Source organism: Strigops habroptila, chromosome 6 (assembly GCF_004027225.2).
Source record: "Strigops habroptila isolate Jane chromosome 6, bStrHab1.2.pri, whole genome shotgun sequence".
Classification (NCBI taxonomy): domain Eukaryota; kingdom Metazoa; phylum Chordata; class Aves; order Psittaciformes; family Psittacidae; genus Strigops; species Strigops habroptila.
Genome location: NC_044282.2, coordinates 66,470,187 through 66,492,807, shown reverse-complemented (window position 1 = coordinate 66,492,807; position 22,621 = coordinate 66,470,187). Strand labels below are relative to the sequence as shown.

The 22,621-nt window shown below is 40.7% G+C and overlaps 2 long non-coding RNA genes across 3 annotated transcripts in view; one reads left to right on the top strand and one right to left on the bottom strand.

Moving 5' to 3' along the window:
* Positions 1–10,945, top strand: part of LOC115609864 — a 30,517-nt gene extending 19,572 nt beyond the window's left edge. Inside the window, exons 3-4 of the long non-coding RNA XR_003992018.1 lie at positions 7,029–7,226; positions 10,685–10,945. This is a non-coding gene — a long non-coding RNA (uncharacterized LOC115609864). The remainder of the gene's footprint in view (positions 1–7,028; positions 7,227–10,684) is intronic.
* Positions 4,942–16,057, bottom strand: LOC115609862. 2 transcript variants are annotated; one of them, XR_003992014.1, is made up of 4 exons: positions 15,770–16,057; positions 9,409–9,521; positions 7,984–8,156; positions 4,942–5,917 (listed from the first exon to the last, which is right to left on the bottom strand). It is a non-coding gene; the product is annotated as an uncharacterized LOC115609862 (long non-coding RNA). The 2 variants fall into 2 exon arrangements; XR_003992015.1 differs by lacking the exons at positions 9,409–9,521; positions 15,770–16,057 and adding an exon at positions 8,332–8,419.
* Positions 16,058–22,621: the final 6,564 nt, after the last annotated feature.

Sequence of the window (22,621 nt, the reverse complement as noted above, 5' to 3'; positions counted from 1 at the left end):
TTACTCTGCCAAACCTTTATTTAGCACATGCTAAAGAACATTTAACATTTAAAGATCCCGTCTGTACATCCTTTAAATGTCTCCATCCTTTGCTTTTAGATTAATATGTCTTCTGTGAAAATGAGATAATTGATTACAGAGCTGTATTATTTACAAATGAAGAGTTGTTCATGTATTGACCTTTCATTTCTATAGCTCAATACTAGTCCTTGTACAGCATTTTTAATTAGCAAAATGGAAACAGAAGTAGAAGAAAAGAGGGAAGAAAAGAGCTATTGTGGATGCTTGTAAGAAAATGAAACTTCAAGATGACTTGCACATTTAAAACTGAAAAAATTAATGTTTGGTCAGAGGCTACATCCCAAGTTTCTGTTTGGAAAGAGAAAGAAATGTCCTTCTGCTTCTCAAGATACTGCAAGTGGAAAGGCAGTGGGAAGGGGCTGATCAACGGACACTAGCAAGCTTTTGTCCTTCACCCTGCTATAGTAGCTCTTCTGCACCAGGGGACTCATTTCAGCCCAATCTCCTGATGAGCAACCAGCAAATCCCACCTTAGCATTTCAAGATGAATGGCACCAATAAAGTCAGGGGACTTGAGCACGTACAGAAAAGTAAAGCTACCAAAACCAGTGGCTGTGGGGCATTGAACACTGTCGTCAAAGATGCTATAAATGCCAAAGAGGCAAAACATTGCATTCCAAAGCAGGACAGGGCTACCTGGCCTGTAGAGCCAGGCTGGATTAAGTAACAGTGCAGGCTAGAGCCTGGATGGGCTGGGCAGTAATGGGTTCAGGCAGTGCTTTTGAACCCCATCCCAAGCCACATTGCCTTTGCACTCCACAGCTGTGAGTCAAACCCAGCTGAAAGAGAGATAAAGAGTAAGGAAGCAGGAAGAAAAGATGAAATATGACATAAATATAGTCCACAGGAGTTTGAGGTTTAAAAAGAAGTATGTTCTGCTTGGGAAGGGGAAGGATACCTCGTGAGAGCCACTAACAAGCTTGGGAAAGCTTTGGATTTCAAGAATAACCAGGAAAAACCTCTCCTGCCGTGAGTCTGACATAGTCCTAGCGTAAATGTTTTGGTCTGTTTGTGTCTGGTTTAGTTTGATCTCTTAAATGAGTAACTGTTTCTAATGAACCTGGGGATTTTGATGGGCATGCTGAAGGCAGGCATCTATCAGTGGCATCCCAGCCAAGCTGCTCATGGTGCTTGCTTAAGGTGGCTGGTCACACGCAGAGACTCTTGCAACATGCAGGACGCATAAACCCTTGCAATACTTGAATTTCCACTGACACAAACAGACAAACAACAACAACAAAAAAAATCATAAAATATCATAAAAGATCAAAAAAAAAAAATCATAAAAAATACCTTAAAAAAGGACTATGTGCTTCTAATAAGACACCAGCCAGGCAGAGCTGACCTCAGGTTGATTCCATCACCCTTCCCTGGGAGGGTGAAGGAGGATTTTCCCTCATAGATGTCAATGAATTCAGGCCCATAAATATAAACAGTTGAAACATAAAGCAAATAATTTTGTTTGTCAGTGACAAAGATGTTATTTAATATCCTTACAGCTATAAAGAAACTCTTGTAACTGCAGAAGAGGGGATTTTTTAATCTTTTTATTAATGCAACAGAAGCATATTAAAAATGTCTGTCATTGCAAGCCTTGAGATAAATATTAAGTTCGAATAAAGTCATCAAAGAAGGATAGAGGAAAGTAATGGATGGAAGGCTATAAGTGTTTTTTCAGCATCCTATGGATGCAGACAAATAGTACCCATCACTCTTCAGAGGGTCTGTTTTGGGGGATGTTTGTCCCAATACACATGGTCTCACATGCAGTGAACCTATGCAAAAAGAAAAAAACCACTTCAGCATGTTTCAGCACACTTTGGGGAACATGAACATGCTGCTTTGCTCACTAAATTGTTTGCAGCATGAACTTTGTCCAAGACATTTCAGCTACTGTTTTCTTGCCAAGGGGCTGGTCCTGTTCCCCTCTTAAGTACCATCATCTTCTGGCCCCAGAAGTGATACCCTCTTCTTTCTGAACTCCTATTCAGTGATGTTGCACGGAACAAAATTAAATGTATATTCAAGGCACCTGAAACAATCCTGCTGTTTATGGTGAAGTCTCCCACACAAGCTAAATCATACATCTAAAACACAACCCATGGTATTATTTTGCAGGAGGCTCCTGGCATCCTCAGCTTGTAGCTTTCCCTGTATCTCTGTGGAAAGATCCCTGAACAGGGCCCGTCCACCCCAAATGACCAAATTTTCGCCCTCACCACAGCTGAAAATAGGAGATGGGAGGAGCCTTGTGCTTGAGCACAATATATCCCATACATCCAGCTTGCTGGGCTAAGCAGGACGCAGGGACCCCTCAGATGTGGAGCCAATAGGGAGCACTCTGGCTACCTGGGATTTTATAAATCTTTCAGCTGTCAGTCTTTCAGAGCTCCAAATGCAAAATCCAGCAGCCTGGGATATCATGTGGATTTATGACTTGGGATTTATGAACTGGTCTGGATAAAATAAGAACTGCCTTGACTTTTTTTTTTTTTTTTTTTTTTTTTGAGGTTTGAGGAAAAGAAATAAAAAAGGAAGACCTGATTTTTTCCCCCTTTTGAAAGCTTGCTGTTTGTACAGATGTAGATGTTTTGTATCTATTCAATTATCTTGTTTTTTTTCTTACTACCTTTGTGCTTCCTGAGGCTGGAAGTGGAGCAGCACAAGCAATGCTGCTCTCAAAGGGCTTCCTGCCTGGCAGGAATCGCTCAAGAAAACATGGTCTTAAGACACTCCCAGCCCTGCTCCTGGCGTTGGGAAAGGTGCCGGTAGAGGTTAGGGAGGTTTCTGGGTGTTTCCAAGCAGTGGGATACCTCCCCACAATGCCACTGCCCCAGCTCTCACCTGCTTTCATCACTTCTTTTCCCTAAAGAATTTTGGATCCCTTGTTATTTCTCACTTGTGGCAAGCTGGGGGTTTAGGTGTGTGTGTGTAACCTGCATGTAGATGTGAGTGTACATTTGTGTATGTGTGTGCACATGTGCGCCTATTAATGTGTGTGCATTTGTACAGCTACAAATAGGCAACATGTATGTATATATGTATGCATGTACATATAAGTACATGCCTAATTACAGCTGTATAAACAGACACACGCACGTATACATTTATGAGAAAGTATTATGGATGAGAAAGTATATAATTCTTTGATCAGAAAGCAAAACCAAACTTTTTATTGATACTGTTGAACTGCATGTATTTTGTATGAGAGCCTATCCCGAAAGATTTTCTATCCTGTAACTTATGGCCTTCCTTTTAATTTTTCTCATCTTATAAAGAAAGAAAAGAAAGTGTTTACCTTGGCCAGGAGGAAAAACTGTCAGATATATTTTTGCCACCTCTTCTGATTGACCCTTTCATACCTTTGCCCACAGTTTCTGGGTGATTTTCTTCCTGAGATCCTTGACCTCTGTGTATGGATAAAGCTCTTCATTCTTTTATGGATGAAGGTACTCTTTAGGAAAACAAACAAATATATATCCCCAGCCTTTCAGCCTACCCACCTTCCTTATCCCCTTGGGCATAGACTTATGCATGTACTAGCACTGCCAAACTGTGCCACCACCTTCACCCCAGGTTGCTGAAACCTTTGCACACATCCTTCACTTCCTCCCACCCTGAAGTGGCACCATGTAGATGCTGATAATGCTGTGTTTAACTTACACATGAGACCTGCACACACTGGTGAGTGTCTCCTAGGGCTTCTCCCAGCCTCCTAAGAAGTAGAGGGGCTGTACAGGGAGAAAAGGCAAGGGAGGGCGGCATGATGAAGGATACCTTCACCCCTACTGCCCCTGGTCGTACTCCAGCCACAGAGGTGGTGCCAGACCAGCACTACGGAAATGGGGGTGATGCTCCCAGAGCAGCTCAGTTTTGCTCTGTGCAGGAAGAACAAGCTTTTACATCACCTCTGGTGCCTGGATAGCCTAAGGTGAAGGTGCTCATCCTTGCCAAGAAACTAAAATCAGCCATCCAAACCCTTCCAGCCCCTACCCTGTGGACTATCGCTTGGAAATGCAATAGGCTCAGTCTAAGAAATGTCAGCAGGTTACTCTTTCTGGGTCTGAAGAAAAATGTTTTGCTTAGATTTTAATTACCACACATTCAGAGTGTTTTTCAGCTTGACTTGCATCCCAGGAATAATTTGATTTGGAGATTTTGTTTTAAATAAAATTAATCTCATCACTGGCAACCAGTGAAGGGCAGGTGGCTTTTGCTATGATATTGGACATGGGGTACCCCGCACCAGCAAGGGTTAGGGAGGGCAGTGGGGCACCTTCTACTCCGCAGGGACCTCCCAAGCCTCTCACTCCTCTCCCTGCAGCACCCAGCACTAACAAACCTCACCAAAATCGTTGTGCCAAAAGCATCTTCACTTTTGGCTGCTTGGTGCCAGTATGTGGATCCTGCTCTTCCCCATGCCAGTACTATCCCCAGCGTGGATAAAAATAATTAAAAATCATTAACCATTAAAAATCATATCTCCATCCGAGGGCAAGAGAAGGGACTGGGGGCAGGCTCTTGTGGAAGGCACTGAGTGTCTGGACCCTGCTAAGTTCAAAGGCACCCTCCCTCCTGCCCCAAGGAGGGATGTAGCTGGCCAGAGGATGGCTGGAGGCCACACAGACTGGAAGGTATGTAACAATCCATTTATCACTTTGCAAATATTAGTGCTGCTTGCATTTGCTGCAGCAATATTTCTTCTTGGAAATTGGTGAAGTGAGTAATAACAATGTTATTTATTCTAAGACCTTGGAACTGAGAAGCAATAACAGGGGGGACTGTTCCCTTGAAAGCTTCAGAGGTGCTGGAAATAAAATGGGGGGGAAGGGAATAGACCAACAAAAGTCTGGAGAAGAGAAAGCCATCGAAAATCTCTTGTTTAATTTCGTTGCCCCAAAAGTAATAAAATGCATTTTGTAATGATTTATATATAAACAAGGAGGAGTGGGAGAAGGGCAGACATTTCAGATTCATCTCTCACAGGCACATCCTGCAAGGTAGCAGAGCTTTCCTTTCTCTGTCCTGCAGAGCTTACCCCCAGTGCCTGCTGGCACCTCAGGTTTTGTCACTAGCGAAGTGCCTCCTTCACCACAGAGTCTGCCTGTTCTCTTCCATTTCTTTTCTTCCATCCCCCTCCACCCCCTGCCTTGCATCCCTTATCTGAATATATAAGGCTGCCCTTTGCTCAGATTTATGGGTTGGGGCAGCTCTGTGTGTATTTACAGTCTCCTGACCTGCAGACCTACAGCTGAACAAGAGCAGGAGGAAACCAGGGCCCATTCCATAAACAGAGACAGATACGAGGGGGAGGCAGCAGGAATTGCAAGCAGCACTTAACATTTTTAACTATTTGGCCAAGCCAAGGAATTAGCGATTAGATTAGAGGCAAAGAAAAATGAGAAGCGGGGTTAAAGATTTGAGGAGGTGGAAGAGGGCAGCAATGGCCAAGAGTGGCCCTCAGGTTTGGTATGGGGAAAAATTAAAAGTTATAGGGATTTTATAAAAGGTTTTCCGGGGCAAAAGGCAATAGGGATGAAAGCGAATCTCCAAAGTGTTTTAATCAGAGCTGTGCTTTCCTTGGGTAGAGCTGAACAGTGCTTTTCAAGTCTAATTACCTTTTGAGGAGGTAGATTACTTAGTCTGTGTTTATTCAGGTACTAATTGCCTCAGATTAAGTAAAAAGAAAACCTGACTCGATGATAATAAATTTTTCTTATGTCCGTATCTATGGGTTGGTTGGTTGGCAGAAATTCGGTGCAGATGAGACATATTTCAAAGGGGCCAGAGAATTACTTGACTTCTTCAAAGCAAAGGCAGCAAAAGTGGCAACAACCTGGAAAATAAATAAATGAAATGCAACGTATGTAGGGGTCACGATATAGCATAAGTATATCAACATGATGAACAGCTTTGATGAAAATGGTAAACAAAACCACCCTCTCTTCCTGTGGCTTGTTTTACATTGCAATAAACCACTGACTCTATAACCTATCAGAACATGCTGAGATTTTATGCATCATTTCCAACTACTATTTGAACATTTGGTTTAGAGTAGTCATGAACTATAATTAATGGGACTTTTTTTTTCCTGATAAAAAGCACGCTTTATTGTATTTTATTACCTGTTGGTCCAAAGCTCCATATAGATGACGTAAATTCATCGTAGGTTTTAGGATGGGGGTAAAGGGGGGGGGGGGTGGGGAGAGGCTTTTTCACGTGATTATGATGAATTAACGTTCACCATTTGTAATCAAACCCAGAAGTTTAGCTCGCAATGCCCCGTCCAAACTGTCTTTGCTCCTATGAGTGAGCTGGTAGCGCCGGGACGCCAAGATTTCGGCCCAGCTCAGCCTGCCAGGAGGAGAAGGGAAAAAAAACCAACCCAGGCACCACAAAGACCATTGAGATGAATGGCTCTATTTTATGAGCCATAAAAGTTTTATTCATCTTGACACCGAAACAGGTTTAGGCAGCGAGTTGACACGCCTTAAATAAATAAGTGGAATTAATTCCCTGGCTCTTGAAACAATAGCAGCGTGCCCGTAATGCTGAGAGCTGCCCTGTTGTTTCCCGTTGCTGCTCGATATTGATATTATTTGTGGGTTTGGTTTTTTTTTTTTTTCCTCTGGGGCCTGGTTGCTCCACTTCAGATTCTTCCCCTGTTTTATTAGAGGTTGAAAAAGGTTCAAGACCTGGTTGTACCGCTGCTCCCACCGACAGCTAAGGAACCAGTTTGGCGTCTGGTTTGTCTGTTGTTTTACTGCTGACCTTCAAATCAACTTTCCCCCCTGACCCCAGGAGGCATCTATCATGACAAGAGGCTGTTTAACACAAATGGTGCCCATTTATAGGGGAAGAGAGTCAGAAGATTTCCTTGGTTGTTGGTTGTTGGTTTTTTTTTTTTTTTAATGAAGAATTTGGTTTTTTCACCCCTCTTTTCTCAGTCACCACAGGTGAAATCCCTCCTAGCAGCTGGCTTATGAAATAATGCGAGGGGAGGCCTTAATGAGCTGAAAGCACCCTCAGCTGGAGATAAATATATGCAAATGAGATGCACAAACAAAGGAGCCCGGACAGAGAAATATCTGCAATTCCAGCAAAATGCTGCCTGCAGCTAGAAGATGAACAGCTTTGATAAAATGGTAACAAAAAGCACCTTTTTCTCCTCCAGCTTGTTTTACATTGCAATAGAGCATTGTTATTGTAACCCATTGGAGCATGCAGAGGTTTTCTGCCCGCCGCTTCAAGAAAAAAAAAACCTGTTTAAACATTTGTTTTTAAGGCATTCATGGGCTATGAGCAATGTGATGGCTTGGGGTTTTTGGTGGCTTTGGGTGGAGTTTTTGGGGGGGGGTTGGTTTGGTTAGGGTGGGTGTTCTGGGGGTGTCTTTTCTTCTTTTTAGCTATTTTTTAGTGGTTTTTTTTTACCTGTTGGTCTCTCTCTGGCTCGGGTTGCTGGTGTTTTTTGTTGTGTTTTGCAAGGGAGGGTGGCTGTTGCTTCTCTAAAAAAAAATCAGTTTTGCTTTCAAATTTGGAGGGAAAATCCAAGCTGACAAGTAGCGAGAAGCAGCTCGGGGCGGGGGGAAACAGACTTGAACATTCACCAAGCAGCACCCAAACAGGCAGCTTTAATGAAAGCAATCAAGCCTCTGAGCTAATTCAAAGACAGACATCTAACATGCTGATTTTAATAAGCTTTTAAAAGGCAATCTCTACCTTTTAAAAGTCGCTCTTTTTAATTTAATTGGCTTTTTTTTTTTGGTTCATATATTGCCAAAACAAACACAGCCACTAAAATATGTTTTCAATATGTATAAGTAGCATATCTAGACAATGTTTTAAATTAGCCCTGTATTTTGGGGACGGAGGACGGGGAAGGGAGGAAAGAAAGAGGCTTACTTTGGATGAGTCGAAGACATTTTCCAAGCAGGGCTTGTCATGTCAAAATAATACCTTTATATTCTCATCCTGCCTTTATGAATCCTCCCGTGTGAATGTATGAATGTCTCTTTACCTATAGGCTTCTTCAGGAAACAACCCCGATACTGTCTTGGAGATACACAGGTTACTTTCTAAGAGGCAGAGGAGAAAAAAGCAGAGAAAATACAGTACTGTTTAACTTTTAACCTTATGATATCATTACAGATTTATAAACAGAGCATAAACAGTATAAAGTTTAGAGGGCCCTTTACTCAAGGCACTAACCACAATTTTTATGTCTGGCAAGAAGAAGAAAAATAGACTTACCTTTAGAAAAAAAAATCTCCCTTTTACTAGGTTCTATGGCTTTGGCACTTACAGACGTTAGAGCAGGCAAGTGTCGGATTTCCCGATGTCAAAAAGATTTCCTAATTTCTCATAGACTTCTCCTGTTGCGTTTTTGGCCCGATGTGAGAGTCATGAATTTAATTTGTGGGGCTACGCGCTGGAAATCAGCATATACACATATGTGTGCTTTAATGAACCCTAAAACCTGATAGAGAGTTTTAGGGTTCTAAACTCTCTGCCCGTGGTTGCCCCAAGCTCAGGATTTCAAGAGTTAATAAAAACTTGGTGATATTAGGAAGGCTTTCTTTTTGCAGCCCAGGTTTCTAGCAACATAATTATGTTCAACTGCTGTTGTTTGAAAAGGGCAAACAGCATCTTAGGCACAGAACAATGAAATTACAGCTGAGATTTAGGTTAGCAAAAGCCGTCTTCTGCAGGCTTTTATGATTCATTATTTCCCATTAAATACAGTATTAGAAGTGTACACCAGATAGCTCATGGTTGCTGCGCTCAGAGCACATTATCTATATTACACAGGTCTGGGGAGCAGAATTAGAAAACTTTGGGGGAATGAGCAATATGTGTTTGCTGATAGAAGTACCATATGGCTCATCTTCCTCAATTGCTTTCATTGCGACTCTGATGCTGGAGAAATTAAAGTTTTATTTGATGTGGCACAGCTTAATGAACTGTCTTCTGTTAGGAAAATTGAATATGTTTCCTGTTATTTGAGCACAGAGCCCTCATGGTTTTGGCTGATGAGGGATGCATTATGTATTGTTTATTTAGCATTTTGAAAACAAAAGCAGATATTGGAGGTAAAATTGATTACTGCAGGATGTATTATATAATCACATTTTTTCTTTCTTTCTTTAAATTATGGCTTTATCTATTATTTTTATGACATCATTTTTCTGGTGTTCTCCCCCCCAAAAAAGAAAAAAAAAAAAGAGGAGGGGGTGTTGAGGCAAAGTATATAATCTCTGCTTTGTTTAAAAGCAACGCTATAATTTTTAAAGCTTAAGGAAGGACATGAAGGAAAGAAAGTGCACTTACACATGTATTAACCTGCAGGCCCAGTGGCTGCCGTGCCGTCGGTCTGGGGATGCTTGAGGATCGCGCATGCACCATGCTGTGTTGTTAGAGGAAGACTCATTCCTCTATCCTAGCTGTAGGACACAAAGAGGGGAATATCCAGACTTCAGTAACCAAATACCCCAAATCTCACATTTCTAAATATGCCGGAGAGAGTTAATTACAAAATGTTAATGCCTAGAGGGGAGGGGGTGGATATAAATGGGGAGGATATAGGAAATCGAGTGGAGCAGGACCCACTTTACCTGGCACTGCAACATCGGTCATTTATCTGTGGCAAGAGAGAAGTTATTGATGGAAAGATGGCTCAGATCAAAGGCAATGTGTGGTTTTGGCTTTGTTTTATAGCATACACAGCTGCACACACACCAAGGCATATGTGCCCTACCCATACCATTGGGGTGGTTAACAGCAGAAAGTCCAGTGATAGCCGAAGGCTGTGTGTGCTAACCCTTCTTCTCCCCAAGTTTGTAAGCAGAAAACTGTATTGAAACTAGGAAACTTAAAGGAAAAAAAACAAAAATAATCTTTGAAGTATGTTATTAATTCTACTTTCACTTGTTGGAAATCCTACTGCATGACACCCTCTGGCTTTTGCTGTTACTGATCACCCAGAAAAAGGTGGCGGGGGGGACAGGATAGGGTTAGGGTTTAGTGGAAGGTAAAAACTAGCTGGGGAAGGTCAGTGCTTTATTTTCTGCCCTCCACGCTGCTCTGACAAAAAGGCAATTTGTCTTGCATGCCCCACGATGTTTGAGGACTCTGGCAAACGTGCATGTTAAACAAGCCCTGTGCAGGATCTAAATACCATCCATTAAAAGAGAAAGTCCCAATGTGTTTATAACAGCGGGCCAAGGCGTGCAGCTCTTGCTCCGGCAAAACTCCCATTGACGTCAGCGGGGCTTGTGCTTATGCAAAGAGTGCAGGATGCTGCCCTGTACCTTAAGGAAAAGGGCGGAAAAAAAAAGGGGAAGAAAAAAGAAATGAGTGGTATTGGAAGGAGGATGTTGCTCTTGAAAATGTCTTGGACGAAAGTGGTTAAGCAAAGCCTGCACAAACAGTGACGATAAATATTTTCCATTCTGTATAGCTCTTCAAACAGTTCTCTGCTATAATTTCAGATGAGCTCAAAAATAAATAAATTATTGCATGAGGGGGAGAAGAAAAAAAAAGAAAAGAGAAGGAAAAAAATGACATTGCAACCGATGCTGAAACCACAACACTTCATTTTTTTCAGCCAGATCTATTTCCCGGAGAAGAAACCGGTCGGGTTTTATGAAAGGCTGCTCCATGACAGGAGCCTCCTTTGAGGAAGACCATTATGCATTGTTATCAGCATGGCGTAATTTGACTGTTGACAAAGTATCTGTGGCAGTGAGAATGAAAGCAGTTAGAAGTGTGGCGGGTTGTAATCAAGAAGATGCTTAGCTGTGCAACGCTGCATCTTGAGCAGATTTGAATCAACATTGCCTTGAGGGGACACACACACACACACACATACAAAAAAAAAAAAAGTCCATTAATTTTTAGTGGGAAAATTAGAGTGGCACTTGATGAAGTGAAATTTGACATGCGTTAATTGCTCCGCAGCTCTCCTAATTAGAGATTTTCAAATTCTTTTACTGCTGTCAGCCCGATGCCACATTGTCTTGCTGGACAAATAGTAAAATTGCAAATTGGGTTGATCAAGAAGTTGGACTTGGAGATACTGGACTCTGGCTCGTTTGCTGCTGATCATCATTTTCATAGGAGGGTTGGGGGTGTTGTGGCCTATGAAGGGCATTTGGGGAGAGAAAAAGTACAATAAAATCTTGTCTTGATGAATAGAGAATCAATGATTTAACAGAGCTTGTTTAAAAAAGATTAAAGGAATGCAAGAAGTGGACAATAAAGCAACGGAGTTGCAAATAAACCTTTAACCTTTGTTAAATCTATGTCTTGCATAACATTTCAAATACGATTCTGTTTATAATAAAGCTATTAAATTCAGTTTACTTTTTTTTCATGCACGTTGTTCACAGTGTGGTATGTGGAGGCAAGGGGTGGGATTCAGGTTCCTGCATGTGTTTTGCCCTGACCTGAAAGACAGCATAGCAAGACCACATTTTGTATCAAAAACTAGTTAGAAGGTTGTACCAATACAAGTGTTGTGCCGGTTCTGAAAGCAAGATTTTGTCTCTCTTGCTTTTGGTTTTTGCCTCCCCCCACCCCGGCCTGATCACTCCTCCCCACCCTTAGCCTTTGAACCCCTCTTAATTCATTAACATATTGAATTTTTTCAATTTTCCATTTTCTTGCAATAACAATATTAATGCCAGGGCCAAGGCCTGATTGGAGCTAAATTACTTGTTACCTGCTGGCATTTATTTATATGGCATTGAATTATAAAGCTTTGCTATTGTCATGCCTTGGGCGAATTGTTTATGACACCAGTAATAGGAGTAATTGTTATTGTTGAAATTACCTGTCAGCTACCCATAGCAGTGGCCCTTGTCCCACTGACAAATAGTGACAGGGGAGAGGGATCCTCCGCACGTCCTCCTGATGACTTCTCCTCTGATAATAAGGAGTGCAGGGCCTCTGATAATTTGCCTGTCACTGTTGAGTGCAGCTCAGAGAGAGTTGGCCAAATTGTTGTCATTCACTTTGACAAAGACAGCAAAACGCTCTGGAGCAGGAGGAGGATTATCAAAATAAATGAAAGCACTCGCACGTCCTTTGTTTTGGGTTTGTTTTTTTTTCCTCTCCATTCCCACTTGCCTGCCTTTATGCCAGAGTTGTAAAAATGGGAATACATTTCTTAGCAGCGCGACTTCAGAGGCAGCACCCGGAGGGGGGGCCAGGAGGGGGGCGACACACAACGACAGCACAAGGGCTTGTGCAATTTGCTTTCTGTTTGCCTGAAATGTTTTGGTTTCTATATATAAATTAAATTCTTTATATTTTTTTCCCCCTTAAGGCTCTCTGTGTTTCAGCAATTACCAACTGTCATTGCAAGAGAAAGGGTGGTGTTTCTGTTGGGTGGATTTTATTTTATTCTTTCATTTTTCATAGTCAGCAGCATTTCTTTCAACTCTTCTTCTCTTGCTCTCATGCCCAGCACCAGAAACCACCCCAAGTGCAGCAGCCTGCGGGGTCCACAGCTTTTTGCCCCCCTGAGCTATCGCAATATCAGCCGAATTATCTTCACAAAAATATCATTTCCTCTAGGAAAGGAGGTTCTGCCACTGATAAAGCAAGCAGAGGGTTGTTTGCTGCTGCAGAGGGCTGCTGCTCACAATGCTTTGCGGAGAGGCGGCGTTGTTTGTCAGACCCCATCTATTTAAAAAAAAATAGAAAATTACAAAAACTCCCCCTTCACGTCCTGCGCCTGGTGCGCATGGCAGGACACACACACTCAGCAGAGACTTGCTGCCAATCACACCCTGACACTGCTGAGAAAGGGGGATATCTTACACCATCTCAGCAGCCGGGATGCATCAGGGATGGTCAAAGCACAGGTTGGGGGCGAGCACATTGCACACTGCCCAACCCAGTGTCAGCCACCCTGCATCCTTAACAGCTCATCTTATAATAGCAATGATTTCCCCTTTATTGGTCTTTACACTCAGGTAATGGCTACCTGGGACATGCAGCACCTTGGGGGCTGCTCTAGGCCCTTTTCCCCCTGTATCCAGTCCCTATCCAACCAACAAAACCTCCCACCAACTCACTGATGCGTCATTTTTATCTGTAGTGATGCGGTTTGGTCCACCTAAATACCTGTGGGCACCACCTCACCCCTTGATTTGTTCCCTGAAGGACTCAGTCCGAATCATTGCCACCAAGAAATTTCAGCAGCAGCAAATAAATCTACCAAATTCAAGTCTTTCATTTGTAACCATTGGGCTCAAACGCATAATTTAGCCAAATTATCAGCTGCCTCCATCTTCCCAGGGAACGAGTGCAAACAACGTTTTAGGAACAGGCATATAAATTTAGTAGGGTTTTGAATAATTGATAGGCTCGTGTGACAGAAGATAGAAACTTATGTTTCTAATCATCCCAAAGCATTTCTCCTTCCTTCCACCCCCCAAAATGAAGTCACTTTGTTTGCAGTTAAATATACGGAAGATGTCCACTTAACAAGTATAAAATTGTGATAGCATTAAGAGGTTATCCGCGGTAATAAAAACCGGGGAACATGCCTGGGAATGTGATCTGTAAGGCAGATAATTTTTAAGGATGGGGCTTGTCCTTGCTTTGTCTGGGGAGAGGCACGTTAGTGATCCCAGGAGGGAGGGAATGGGGGGGGGCGGGAATAACGCAGGGTTCCAAATGAAGATATTTAAAACGTGTAATGTATTTCAGTGAGTTACTGTAAGCTGCTGTTTGATGTTTTTCCTATAAAGCCTAAATTAAGCCTCCTAGAAACGGCTGCGTATCTCCTACTTCTAGCTGCATCGAAAAACAAAATACATTCTAAATGGCTATATTACTAATACTCCAGAAGACTTTAACACACGAGAGTAATCATCCTCACTCTGTTTTCTCCCTCCATTCCTAAATGCAGCCCCAGCATCAAGATAACCCACCTTTAAATTTCAAGCTCATTTGAAATGTAAACTTTTAGCAAATAAGCAATGGCTTATGGAGCCGCATCGCTGCTGTGACTGGCAGCAAATTCCTTTTTCTCCCTCCCTCCCCTCGGCATAAGGGGTTTGAAATACCCATCAGTGTCAAAAGAAACTGTGCAGATCGCTGCTGCTCTAAATAAGGCAGAGCAATGTTCAGAAAAAAAAAACTACTCCAAAAAAAATAAATCGCTCGATGGATTAAATGACATTTCTGTACCATGTCAGTACGGATGACAAAGTGTCATGTTTTGCATCATTTCAAAAAGATATTCTTCAAACAAATTTGGTGTATAAACAGGCAGCAGGCTTTTGTTTGAAACATTTAAGATCAAAAGTTAGGGGAAGAACAATTAATATTGCCTATTAAAATCCCCTGTTATTGTTAGAGATACATTTTGTGGTTACTGACTATAAATAAAAGCAAACGAACAGAGCCACGGTTTCTCACCACTGCAAATACAAAAAGGCAATTTTCAGCTTTTTCTTTTTTTTTTCTGTTTTCCTCCATGTTGCTCTTAGATGTGTTTGCTGAATAAACAGGATTAACTGTATTTAAAACAAGAGATAAAGAACAGCTTTTTATTACACTGAACAGTCTGCAGGGTTTCCATGTTCCTCTAAATGCACTTCATGCCTGGAACAAAATATTCATATCTTACCTTTTTTAATGACACTGTACAGAATAAGCAAAATATCCTTGTAATCATACAAATATAGAATCAATAGGGAGTGGTTTAAAAAAGAGAGCATTTTTACCATTTCTTTTTCTGGCCAAACACTGAGTGATTTATTTTTTTGTTTGCAGTTTTGCAGCAGGATGAGAAACCAGGGCAGTAAGTATTCACTTCGCTGAAGGAGCTTTCCCTTTCCTTTGGCTGCAAAAACTCACCGAGCGCTCTTAATACGAAACTAATGGTGAGAATGCGATCTGAAGAGCCAGCCTGCTATCAGCTGAATTTCAATGGAGGCTTTCTCAAAAAATAGGTACAAAGAAAAGAATTTAGACAAATTTGCCTCTTAACCTTTAAAGATTTCCTGCCTATTCCAGTATGTCCTTTATTACATTAATTTTTTATTTAAATTACACCATTAACTGGATATGAATTTATCAAGAATACATATATTGATTTATAAAACAGTATCATTAATTATTATAATAGCTAGATGTACCTGATATTACAAAGCCATTTAAAGGTTTTTAATATAACTTGGACATACATAGATAGATAGACATTATGGACAAGACTACAATTTAAATTGGCTACCAGCAGTTAATGAAATCCGTGATTTATCTTCTCGTTTAGAAATTGATTATATTGTTGCTTTGTAAAACTGTTTATTTTATGCCATTTTTCAAAGGATGTCTCAATAAAAGAAAAAGATAAATAAAATAGCCAGCCAAGTCTCAAAGTGTATTTTGGTTTATACTTTCTTTTTTAAGGCTGCTACTGCTAATTTATCACAAGTTGGGTAACTTGTCACCTTCACGAAGAATTGGCTTTGATAGTAGCTCTGTTTGCAAATGCACAATTTCATATATTTAGATTTAAAAAAAGAAAAAGAAGAAAAAAAAAGAAAAAAAAAAAAGAGGCTGTCTTCCCAAGAACATCATGTTTATTTCCTAAACCAAAACCCAACAAAATGCCTTTCTGTCATAGATTTCTTAGGCATATTTTTTGTTTAAGCTGTGTAAAAATGGAACTTACCCTAGTGCTGCAAAGCAGTCAGTCATGGAGAACATTTTGATTTAAAATGCAATCTGAAGAGAAGAAAAAAGAAAAAAAGAAAAAAAATAAAAAAGAGAAGGAATGATATAAACAAACAGTACACCGCTTTCAAGTTACTTCTAAAATGTTCCTAGCTTAACTAATACATTGAAAGTTTAAATCTTTACACATTGTTCTTGAGGGGCTATGTCTCTTGACTCTTTATTTATATCACTTATTCTTGTCTGGCAACATATGTTACCGATTTATTATAGTATTTTTTTACTGTTAGCCAGACAAATGTAAGGACTAGCTGAGGAGGGGTAGTTGCATCTGATGAGTTTAACAATTGCAGGGCATCCTTTAGGGGTAGCCAATGGGCTCTTTTGAAGCTATAATACTCACCATTAACCATTTTCATGCTGACATATTTTTATTGTCGAAGTTGGGGCTTCCCCTGTTGTCAGCCTCTTTTGTTTTCAATGGCTTCGCATGCAAAGCGAATGGGGTGGTTGAGAGCGGTTCATCCAGCAAAGGCTTTTGTAGGCATTTCAGAACATGCTCCTATAGCTTAGTATATAAATCTGCATAGTGTCCCCCCACGACTGAACAAAAAGCTGTGCAGAAAATAATACTTTAAAAAATCTAATTCTATAACACATGACAAATGCAAGCAAACACTAACCATATGCAGTCAGATTTCTCAGTGCCATTACTGACACCAAAAGGTAACAGGGAGGAAGACTTTTTCCATTAAAGCAAAACCCCCTGAATTCTTATTTTAAATGGATACACCAACAGCAGAGGGAGAAGTTGCAAGGGCAGGTGGTAAGCTGGATGTTGCGTTTTACATGTGGCATTTTTAGGTGACCCATTCTGGAGTAAGAACTTGAACTCTCCCCACCTTTTGCTTTCTCCTAAGCTTCTGTCCTCTCTCCTTGTTCAATGCCAACAAGTTCCTGCAACTCCATTGGAAACCATACGCCCATTTTTTGTTTCACTGATGGAGCCCCGGCCCAAGCTTCTGGAAGACAACATGTTCCTACAAGCCAGGGGCATGTAATTCCTAACATAAGACCACAATCACAATGTCCAGTCTTTCAGTGCTAGATCACACCATACACCCATCAGCATGTCCTACTGTATATGAGATGCCCAATGTGAGATGCCCAAAAAGGGTCACAAAACGGACTGTAGGGCATGCTCCAAATTTCCTGCTGTTGAGAATTTGATGAGGCCTTTAGAATAGGAGACAGCTCCAAAAAGTTGGGTTTAATTTCCCTTACGTCTTCAGGAAATGGGGGAAGAGGCTGTGTAAAGCTAACATGAGATCATAGGCCCAGAGCAGTGGTGGTCTTCTGAGGAAAAAGATGCAGCAAGCAGAGTTTTGGGTGGAATATGAGGTGTTTCAGGTAGAATAAATACAGGAACTGCAATTAAACTCACAGGGCTCCCTTGAAGGAGGAGATTGAGTTGGTAGACGAGGCCATGTCTCCTGATAGCACTAGTGGGTCCTTGACCACACAATATCATTTTAACTGGGATAAGAACAAGTGCTCCAATTTATTTTTCTTTTTTGTTTTGACTTAAGAACAGTTCAGTTGTCCTGGACTAATTTTTTGTTTGTTTGGGGGTTTTTTAATCAAAAAAATGGCCAGATATTCTCTCTACTTATTATAGGAGGTTTTGGGAAGAAACTGAACTTCTTAAAGTAGGTCTGGATTCAGCAGCATGCAAAAAACTTGCACGAAAAGGAAGATTTTTCTTTATTTTCTCTTTTCTATCACAGGAAGCTAGTCTAACCTAGTTTATTTTATTTTTTCAAATTAAAATTTATTTACACTTTGGTGCACCTCCTGCAACAATTTGCAACCTCGAGTGATTCTTTGGAGGCAATTCTCACCCTCCTGAATGCCAAAGGTGCACAGTGGAAAGGCTGTAGATGAAATGAGCGCATCAGGACTCCCACAACTGAGGGTTTGAAGTCTTGACTTTTCCCATTTCTCCTGAAATGCTTTATTTAGGCAGGTGTCACTAGTGTCCTGCTCAAATATCAAATATTTGGTGGTGTTATTGAAGCTCGGAGTGTGTAGATTATTACCTATTTAATTTTCTATTGTAAGGATATTGCTGGCAACTTCACAATTAAGCTAGCAACCTCCCTTAAATGGTTTATCCCCCTCAAATCTAGTTTGTTTTTCTGCTGGGGAGGGAGGAAGGGGGAGCGCAGCTCGGTCTCTCAATCACTCTCTTTCTGTTTTGTCCATCACCTAGGTTTCTTTCGCCTGTTTTTGACCTGCACTTTTTCTGGATCAGACACTGGCAGGTTGAGAGGTAATAAGAACCAGATGGACATAGTGCAGAAATTGCCCAAATGGGTACGAGAATGTGGGGAGCTGTCAGGCATGGAGAGAAGCTGGAATTTTTCAGCAATAAAATGGGATTTATCGCCACTCTACCACAGTCATTGCCGACAACCGTTTACCTTGACAGAAACCCCATTCCAATAGGCCACGCCGATGCAGATCTTTTTTTTTTTCCCAAAGAGTGATGATTGGTATTTGTTCTAAGGCTCAAATGGCCTGCACTAAAGGTGAAGCATTAGGCCAAAGTCCTGTATTCCCTACTGAGGCAAATGAACCTGCTAAAATAAGTTCCTTCCACAATAGCTGTGTAATTGAAACCAGAAAGTGAGAGAATTTGATAAATTGCTTGACCCTGAAGGAATGTTAAGGTCATAAATTTTCGTTGCTTTTTTTTGCTTCTTTTTTTAGGAAAAAAAATCTCTTTTTATATATATGTGTGTGTGTATATATATATATATCTAATGTTTAGTATTTGTCTCCGAATGCCAGGTAGCTTCCAGATCATTAGACATTACTTTGCCATCCTCTCCCCATAGGCAACAATTACAAGGTTTAGAGCATTCCTACTTACACCTTCCTAGGAGGGCTGAAGGACACAAAATATTCACAAATGGCAGTACTTACACACTATTGCTAAGGAATCCACCGCATAAAGCTTTAACAACCTGAAATGAGGGGTTTAGCAAGTGCAATCCCTTTAGAAATACTAAATAAATAAATAAATAAATAAATAATTCCCAAACATCACTGTACTTGAAGAATGATGGACTAAAAAAAAAGGTCTGAAAATCATTTACAGGGAGTCAAACATCTATTGCTATTTTTTTTTTTTAATCTATTGCTATTTTTTTTTAATCTATTGCTATTACCTTTTTTTTTTTTTTTAGCTTTCTCTCCTCTACTTTAAAGTGGCATTGCCTTTTACTTGAAAAAGAATGATCAGTATTTTACTGAATAACATGTACAGATGTCTCTTCAAGCTCAAAAGACACAAACAAACCTCAAACCCCTCGGCATCTTATATTGTGGAAATACACACTCAAGAAAAATATAAAATAAAATAAAATAAAATAAAATAAAATAAAATAAAATAAAATAAAATAAAATAAAATTAAATAAAATAAAAAAGAAAAAAAAATAATGATAAACCAAAGAAAAAGTATGAGAAGAATTAGGAGAATAACCAGCAAGGTAAAACATCAGTCATGCTCCCCGTTCTGTGCTTGCAATCATCAATAAACACAGCCATGCTAAAATAGCTCCTAAGAAGCAGCGAAGGGGAAATGTAGAAGTATTTTGGGTTTGTGTATGTTGGGGGTTTTTTCCTGCAGTAACAAAATTTGCTTCTTTAACCATAGCAGCTTCTGCTTCACAAATGCTTGAAATGTGCTATCATATAGTAACTGCTTTTTATAATCTCGCCACTTTCCTGCCCCTGGCTTTGAATATAACATTTCAGAGGCAAAAGTCTCATTGTCGCACTTCAATAAGGCTTTACACTTTACATAGCCATACATACTTAACCCAACATGAAGCGAGTTAAATAATCATTAGCACAGTAACCCATCGCTATCAAAAACTTATTGGTCCTCTAAATTTTGAATTAATGGCCTGTCTCTCTTGTTCTCTCTGTGTGTGTGCCTGGTTTTCAGCCACTTTGGTGCAAAGTCATAGATGTTTTATCAGCGCATATTAGACAATTTGCATTATTGACATTTCAATTTAAAAATTAAAATAAATAGATAAATAAATAAATAAACCCACAGGGAAAAACGGTTCCTGCTGAGTTGGTTTATCCCTAGACCCTTGATTCTTAAGTAACTCTTCTGAGTGTTAATTAGCAGCCAATATTTGACAAACCAACTAAGAAATGCACTCTGCTCCTCTCTAGCCACGTTGTCCTCGCACAAAGAAGTTTCCTTAAGAAAGCATGGAAAAGAGAAGCTAAAGAAAAAAAAATCATTTAAACGATGCCCAAAAAAAATCCTAACAAAAAGCTCAACAATTTATCCTCACTTTTTTGAGAAGTTAAACTATGTTGCGATTTTTTTTTTTTTTTTTTTTTTTTTTTCTTTTTAAGGGACTTTTTGTCCCCATATACTTTCTGGCCCAAATCTCTTCTTGTCTTTTTACTTCTTTGAGTCCCAAACTAATTGCTAGTCATTTTAAGACAGTTACTTATCCAGAGAATGAAGGAGTATCGCTGCATTTCAATTAGAGAAGGAAAAAAGATAAAGACTTGGAACGTAACCGAAAAATGCAAAGTGACATATTAGGATGAGGATTTTCATCTGTTGCTGTATAAATATTTTAATAAAAGTTCTAAAATAATGTGTCTGCCTCCTGCTCTATAAAAGAGAGGAGATTATGAAGTGCAAATGATGCAGCTTAGATGTATAGATCCGACTGGGATTTTTCACCATTAAAGAGTCTTCGTGCCTCTCTGCCAGAAGTTGGTTTTAGAGCTGTTTCAGACCCCAAAAAGTATAAATCTCGTAAGTATAAATAAAAGATCACCAGCAAGTGGCTTCAATCACTAATATTTTTTGCAAACTAATGTTCAGCTGATGCAACTCGATTTTGGTTTGCATCACATTAGTGTCACAGCGGCAATGACCGGCCTTTATTCACCAACCCTTTGAGTCAGCACTTTGAGACATCTTTCAAATTAGGTCATACTGCAAATTTGCCGCTGATACAAAGGTTGATTAAGAGAGCTTCACAATTTTGAAGGGATGTCGTGTGAGGAGAATTAAGGTCTGGATGATAGTTCCAGGAAATGTGAGGCCCTGTAACTACGTGGAAATAATGTATGGGCTCTACGGGGGAAGAACATATTTCCTCAGAGCGCTTGAAGTAATACTCATTTACAGTTAACCAAGTCCTCCCTCCCCCATTATAGCAGAAATCATATGATGAGTCTCAAAAACAAGCCATGAATTACAACGTGGAGGCAGTAGGATGAGCCCTATTCTCCTCTAGTCGAAAGTCAGCCCCCTCCTTCTCCGCTCCTTTGATCTTCTCGGAAAAGACCTATTCCTCCCCCTTCCACTGCTGAAGCATCTTGGCTTCTGCTTTCGCCCATAAAAATGACCCTGTGTCGCAATGGGACCCTTCACCCGTATTGTAGCAACTCCAAGGCAAGGCTGAATTGCCGTGTAAACCTCCCCTGCGCAACTGGAGGGGATGATCAGAAGCCACCACCAACCATGGTGGCCAGAGCTAGGCTTGCAAACAAGTTCAAGCCTGATTTAGGCATCTTAATGAGGTGGCCAGAATTCACACACACACACACACACACACACACCCCCCGCCTGCTAGGGTGCAGAAGGAGGAGCATCTCCTTTTGCTGCAGGGTCTGAGCATGCAGGAGAAAGGATCTTGAAGGGAGCTGCCGGCTGCTGAGCGCTTCTGGAAATCTAGCCGCTTCATTTTTGATGGCTAAGTGGGAAGCAAGATGAATAACCTCTTTGAAGGGAAGCTGCTGTTTGTTGGGAGGTCAGATCAAAACCTAACATTTTTGTGGCACTTGGGGATTTTTGTTTTCCAAACTTTCTCTCTTTGCAGGGAATAACAACTCATGAGGAGCCGAGAGTTCCTCTTAATTGGATGTAAGTGGATAAAAGTCAATTGCCAGCTTTGTTTTGGTTTAACTCTGGCCTGATTGACAAAGCAAGAAGCTGCTGTTAGTGTTGAGTTTGCCTAGTGCATCGATGCCCAGGATGTGGTGGGGGGAAAAGAAGGATTTTGGCTGCAGCTATGCTGAAAGCAGAGTGTTACTCTCCTGCCACTGAAACTAGAGTCCCCCATGTTATCTTTTCTATGCTCAGGAATATTACCATGATTTAAGGGTACAGCAGCAGTGAAATAAAACATAAACAATTTAAAACGCGAGCCCAAAGAGAGATTTCTCATGGTATGAATAGCCATGAAAGCCAGGAAAATGTTTCGCATTCCCTTTTGTATTTCCCTTAGTTCCCTTGCAGCGGAGTCCCTGAACTTGCGTTTCTACTGGGTAGCTGACTTTATTTCATGTTTTTTTGATGTTATGTTCACCCACAGACCTTTCCGTTCTCCATATGTTTCTGGATTCAGTCACTTCACCCACAGCCCTCCCTGACAGTACAACACCTTGAATCCCCCCTGCATGGCAAAGTCTATTTTATTCCCAGTCACTTTCAATTTGCCTCCCGTGTTTCTCTGAAGGGTTTAGTTGAATGTGATTTCTAGAACCAAAAGCAAAGGAGGGGGAAAGTGGCAGGCCACAAATGAGAAGGTGGCCTGTGCCACTGCCAGGAGTCGCTGGGAGTTTTGAAGATAACTGAAACAGGACCACCATCAACTTGATTTTAATATTTTGAGCTACATTCACATTTATAGAATCATGGAATGGTTTGGGTTAGAAGGGACCTTAAAAATCATTTAGTTCCAAACTCCCTGCCATGGGGGATTCACTTCCTTTAATTCTACCAGGTAAGAGAAAAAT